We start from the raw sequence: 6,563 nt of genomic DNA on the forward strand, positions 1-6,563 counted from the left end.
AACCTGTTTGAGAGAAGGTACTGTGAGGCAACATGTGTTTGTGATTCCAATTTAGCATACATTCTGTTTATCTGAAAACACATGCCATACATACCAATTATACAAATACAATTTAATATCAAGACTACTATCAAGGGGTGTAGCATTACTGATAGGATGCCAGTGGTAGTCGGGGACCATCCAGAGAATCATTTACCTTCATCTACTGGGGAGGTTGCTAACACTCCCATCCTCCCAAAATACTTCCTCCCATGATTGTCCACTGTACAATACTTTGGTGTCATTATCCAATTCATCCCACATACATGATTCCAATGAAACATCTTTACTACAAGGCTCTGGGGCAACCGGTAAGGTGAGGCATACCCACTTTTGAGGAGTCCATTCGGTACAACCTCTAGTGTCCAATAGTTTTCCTCCCTCCCCAGCCCACTGGCTCGAGGTCCGAGGCAGCCAGAATGATCCCATGTGTAATATGGGGAGTGGGCTAACCTTCCATACCTTTGCCTCCAGAGACTGCTGATGTGCTATTTTTACAATTATTTCCCCAATTAACAAGTCTGGTTTCACAGTGCTGGAAACATACTGCATCCAGTCATATTGGTAAGTATCAAACAGAGATCATTTCCTTTGTTTTAACAAATGCATTAAAACCTTAATATTACCCAAAGTTACCCAAAACATTTTGTGTTCCAAAGTAGATAGGGCAAGTATCTGCATTTCAGTGCATCCCATAGCTATAGCCGTTTGCATACAGATCAGTGCTGCTCCTACAACACTCCGCCCCTTGATCTATGATCATTACAGTACAGTAGTTGTCATTGTAGGGCACAGGTGATCTGTTGTAAACAAACCAAACAATTATAAGCAGGTGAGTATAACTAAAATCATTACAATTGACCAAACACCAGATATAATATAAACAGAAATGCAAACAATTAATTATAATAATTGGGAATACAATAAAACCTAAAACCATTACAATAATTAAGTACATTGACAAATAAAATGAGGTCCAAGTTTGATGCTGCATTAGTCATCAAACAATAAAAGTTACTGAGGTTAGGACCTTTTTAATGCAGAATCCCCTATTTCTAACAGTTGTTCTCAGAGGTTTTTGGGGACCTGAAAGATGGGGCCATACAATTATGGGCCAAGGTCTTACAGGTTATGGGGGCCCAAGAACTACCCTTCAGGGCGTGGGGAACTAGAATACAGAGTGCATAGAGGAAAGTGTGGAATTAATAATAATACAAGCAAATGTAGCTAACAATACAAATGTATTAATAACAAAAATTAACAACAAAATGACTATTAGAGAACCTAACAAAAAATAAACCTGATGCATTGGGGAACCAAAGTTTTTTTTGGACACAAGTGGTGATTGATAAGTTGGATGGAGATGGGGGAAGTAGAGAGAGGAAAAGACATTTACCCTGTCTAATGTAGTATTCCCTCTTTTTCTAGACCCAGTGCTAGCACAGGACACCACTAGAGACAGACACAGAACATGCAACACACAACACTGAACACAGACTTTGTCATGACACTATAACCATGGTCTTTTATAACTCTTCAGCTGGTACCAGCTCTCCTGATGTTCTGGTTCAGAGCCTGAAAGATAGAAGCTTGGAAACAAATTAGCACAGTGCTTTCACCCTGGCAGAACCTGCTTGGTCTCTGCCACAGTGTGTTTGGTATTTGGGGCTGCACAAATGCTAATTAAGTGGTGCATTTCTTGTGAGTGTAAATCCTCCCTTTCTCTCAGTAAAAGGGCATTAACACTCCATCTAGAAAAAAAAATTTCTGTTTTAAAATCTCCAGCCATTTTGCCATGGCCTGGAAATACTTGTCCTGAAGACTGCGGTCTGTATGGGACATGGAGTTTGTGTGAAACCCCTAATGCTTTAAGCAGTAGAGTAAATATGTCTTCCACAAAGGATCCTCCCTTGTCTGAGTCGATAATCTCGGGAGTCCCATATCTGCAAACCACTTCAGAGAATAGTTTCTTAGCGGCTGTGCAGGCGCTATTGTTCCTAGTAGGGAAAGCTTCCACCCAACCTGAAAAGGAATCTGTGATTACAAGTAGATATCGAAATCCTTCTTTACTCCTTGGCAATTTATCAATGAAGTCAATTTGGATTCTATGCCAGGGTCCCAGCCTTCTTTGATGTAGCATCTGAGGCTGGTGTGGAGGACAAGCTTTATCTTTGGCACACTGTATACAATTCCTGACCCATGTATCCGCATCATCTCTCATCCCCTTCCATTCTGCCACTTGCTTTAACCTTCCCAGCATCCCTTCCACTCCTTCATGCATGAACTGATGAGCTATGACCAGTTCCTGCCTTTCAATCCTTCCTGGGACGCGGACTGCTTCTAATACTTTCTTTTCCTGCCTTCGGGTCACCGCTGCTATCCCTTCATAATCTCTGGCTATGGCATCAGCACAGTTATTTCATACTGTTTCAGCTGCAGAGCCTTTTCCATGTGCCTTGACATGTTTGATTTTAAGCTGGTTGGGATGAGAGGTAACCCAGGCATAAATCCATCTCCATTCTCTATATATGCTATTTTTTTCCCATCTGTGGCTTTCCAATTGTTCCTCTGCCAATCAAACATCCAATATTGCACCCCATTTACACAGTAATTGCTGTCAGCATAGATGTATACAGTTTTGGGACAGTTCTCTGTTTCATATTGTTTTAGGACTTTGGATCATGGCTCAGCACAACATGCTGAACTCCATGCCATATACCAATACCCCTTTAGTACCTCTTCTTCTAAATTAATGGCTGCATATCTGATTCTCTTTTTACCATGCACCACCATGGAACTACCATCAGTGTACCAAATATGTCTCTCCTGACCCATGGTATCCAATTCTTCCAGGGGGGGGAGGGGTGCTTGGGCTTGTGCTATCCTCTGTTCTAGTGTGACTGCTGGACATACATTTTATTTCTCTGCTTTTGCAGCAGAGGCTTGTAAATCTTGGTGCAGTTTTTTATTTTTGCATGTAGCCAATTGAAGGAATACCTTGTTACAGGTCTTCCATAGAAGCCAAACTGCAGCTGCTTCCTTTTGTTTTTACAGAGTTTTCATGTACCCTCGTCAAAGTGACAGTCTGATTACACAGAGCCATCTTAAGGCTCAGTGTTTCTAGCAGTGCTTCTTTTTGTTTTGTGCACCTCACCCCTGCTGTTGCTTCAGAGGGGCACTGTTAATTTCTTATTCTTTTACTACAGCTCTCATTTGCTATTTTGTTACACACACAAAAACAACTAAACAAACAAACAAGAAGAATCCAGAATCTTTTCCTATTCTCCTGATTTTGACTGCCCTGCTGCAGTCACAACTTTGGTTTTTATTAAAAACATTTTAAATTTTGTAAAGCACCGAGTTACACCTTAAGGGTTAAATGCCAAATCCCAAAAGCCAGCCAACACTGATTAGCTGTGTCTGGCAAAAAGGTCTGTCAGTTTTGCAACTTTGAATCAAATAGTTAAATGGATTTTTAGTGGCATTATTTAAAACAAAACAAAAGTAATTTATCTTAAACTTACAAAACAGGAGTTTTACAAACCAGATGTGTTGCTTTAGGTTCTTAGAACTTTACATATTTCCACAGACAAATAGATACATACACATTTTCTTTCCCTTAACATCTTTTCTACATTGCTGTTTTTACATAGCTGTACATAGATTATATTCCCTTCATACATTTGGGTCAGTTAAGTTTCAATAGAATCCCGTCATGTTTTTAACAAATTTGACTAAATTGTTCATAGTCAAATTATTTATTTCAAATACCTGGATTATTTACAGACATTCCTTTGGAAAAGGGCCCATTTTTCCTTCAGGATGGCTGTAAAGAAACCAAGAATTCCTTTTCTCTTTAACATGCTACTTTTTAGCATTTTCACAAAGTTTAACTGCTTAATTCTGTTCAGCCTCTGTAGAGTTAACTTTTCAGGGTCTTTCCTTAAATTACTGTTTATCTCCCAAAATGACACCTTTATCAATTAGATTTTACCATTTTAAGTATTGTTCCAGGGATTCATGCCTGCACTTATTGCTTTCTTACTCCTGCCACTATGCCCTTAAGGCTTCCAACCAATTTCTTGCCTGCTTGTCTGGGCCTGATCCTGCTTTTTCCAAAGAACCTTTCCTTTCCATGGGCACAAGCTTTGTTCCACTACCAATTTAGCAAGGAGGGTGGGCTTCTCAACCAGCCCCCACCCTTCCTGGTCCCTTTCCTTAAACATTTCTTTCAATATTGTGAAATGACCACAATATCACTCACAAGAAAAACAAAACAAAGCAAAACAAACAAACAAACATAAACCACACTACACTGCCCAAACTCCTATATTCTTCAGAGTTTGATTTAACAGAACAAGATTTGTATCTTATGATTTTAACCCACTTTGGGCCAGAGGGAGAGACGCTAAACTTCCCTCTGTATTGCTCGGGCTTTTACCACCGAGGGTTCATCCACCAAATATAAAAATCCTTCCCAGGATCAGTGCGAGAAACAGTAAGTTTTCCTCTGTACAGGCTGTTAGGCGGAGGTAGCTGTCATTACAAGCCTCCCACAGCAGCCAGATCCCTGCAGCGTCTCTTTTTGCTGCATTTGGGGGTTTACATATGAGGATATAGTGGGCCAATCTATCCTCCAGGTCTGAAATAGAGCAAGCATCTGCAAGGGCTTGTTCAGTCCAAGGACTGTGCCCATATCTCTGAAGGATTTGTTTAAAGGGTGTTATTTCTTTTACAAAAGGTGAGGTTGGAGCTCCTTCAAACTCCATTCCTGTCTCTGAGACTGTTCTCCCTTGTCTTTTCTTAAACATTTTTAACACGTGTATAGTTTCCTTTGTCACCCCTGAACCCTTGCAGCGAGTGACACAGCCTAAATTATCTTATCCTGCTACCCCTGATCTCGTTCAGCGAGCAGCTTTACCTTGCCCTATAGGCTCTTGTTACCCCTGATTTCTCAGTGAACACTTTGGATAAGATTAATTGTAGCTTAAAGTTTCTATGAGCTCTTTTATGAAGCCTCTACCCACCGGAGGTCAGTAGGCTTTGGTTAACCAAAAATAGAACCGCTCTCTATAGAGCCGGCTGTGTGCACACCAATGTTCACAATAACTGAAGCATTTTACCAATATTCCCCCTTTCGCAATTCTCCACCAAAATGTTATACCAATAGAATAAAAACCAGCAGGATCTTATTAAGAGGGATAAGGCAAAGATGCCACATTTATTGTAAATATACTGATAAAGCAAAAGATAAAAGTAAACAACGTTGTTTGACTACTTATTTCTTATACATACACACATTATATATATATATATATATTATATATATATATATATATATATATATATATATATAGAGAGAGAGAGAGAGAGAGAGAGATATTCATTCACACAATCATTCATTCAAGTTCTGTATAGGTGTTATAGTTACCAGCCTAGAAGTTGCTCATGCCAAGTTACTGGCCAGGTATCTTGGTCATGAGGATGGAGCCGAGTCCGTGTCAGGTGCACCTGATGCTCCTGGAGGCTGGCAGCAGAACCAGAGACTCAAAGTCATCAGTCTTTAGAGTCCCTTCTTATAGAAATTAATTCCTATGTTAGTCTATGGGAGCTGTTTCATCCTGCTGTTGCTGACTCAATCAGCAGATGGCACGCATTCCTGTCCAAAGTGGCACATTCCTGGTGGCTCCACACTGTCCAAAGTTTGTGTTTCTCATCCTTCCAGGTGATGGGGTGGGTCCCAGTTTACCCTCCGGGGGTTTCTGGTCATCCACTTGACACATTCTTCGGCCGATGGATACTCCTTTTCTAGGCTGGCACCTCCCTAACCATCCATGTTTTACATAGTAGTCACAGGATAGATATAATCAATGGTTTCTACAGACAGTAGCTTACAAGTTTTAACAGAAGACCCAAGAGATTTTTGTACTTGGTGAAACTGTTGGATTTTAAAGTGTGGGGGCCAAATTATGAGGGGGTCACTTGTCTCTTGGGGGAATCACTGTTAGTACCTTCTTTAATATCCCTACATCAGCAGCCAAAAGTCTACTGCTTACCATGTCCACCTGCTAGCCGAATTCCGCTGTCCTGCCCTGCTTGTGTGATCTGTACTCCAAGACCCCAGGCACTGAATGCGAAGGCCGAAAGTTCAACCTTGTCCTGAGTGCGCATGTGATAGGTGCTGTGCATGGTCTTGTTCACAGAGAAAGACTATGTTCATTGTTCACAAAAATGTATCTTTGTGAGGAATTCACTCCCTTTTTCCCATCCCACAGCTGCGAGTGTCTCCCGTCCTACCCCGGCATCCCCCTCCCAGAGGCTGGCGCAGATTAGGCACCGAAAGAGAAGGACATGGGACGAGATGTTCTCCAAACTTATGGGCTGCTCCCGAGCCGAGGCGGCACAGCAGACCCAGTGGAGGGAGAACACGTCGCAATACCAGCGATCACACAGCGAACGGGAAGACAGGTGGCATCAGGAAGACCAGCAGGCGACTCAAACGCTCCTTGGACTAATGAGGGAGC

This window comes from Chrysemys picta, chromosome 6, assembly GCF_011386835.1.
Source record: "Chrysemys picta bellii isolate R12L10 chromosome 6, ASM1138683v2, whole genome shotgun sequence".
Classification (NCBI taxonomy): Eukaryota; Metazoa; Chordata; order Testudines; family Emydidae; genus Chrysemys; species Chrysemys picta.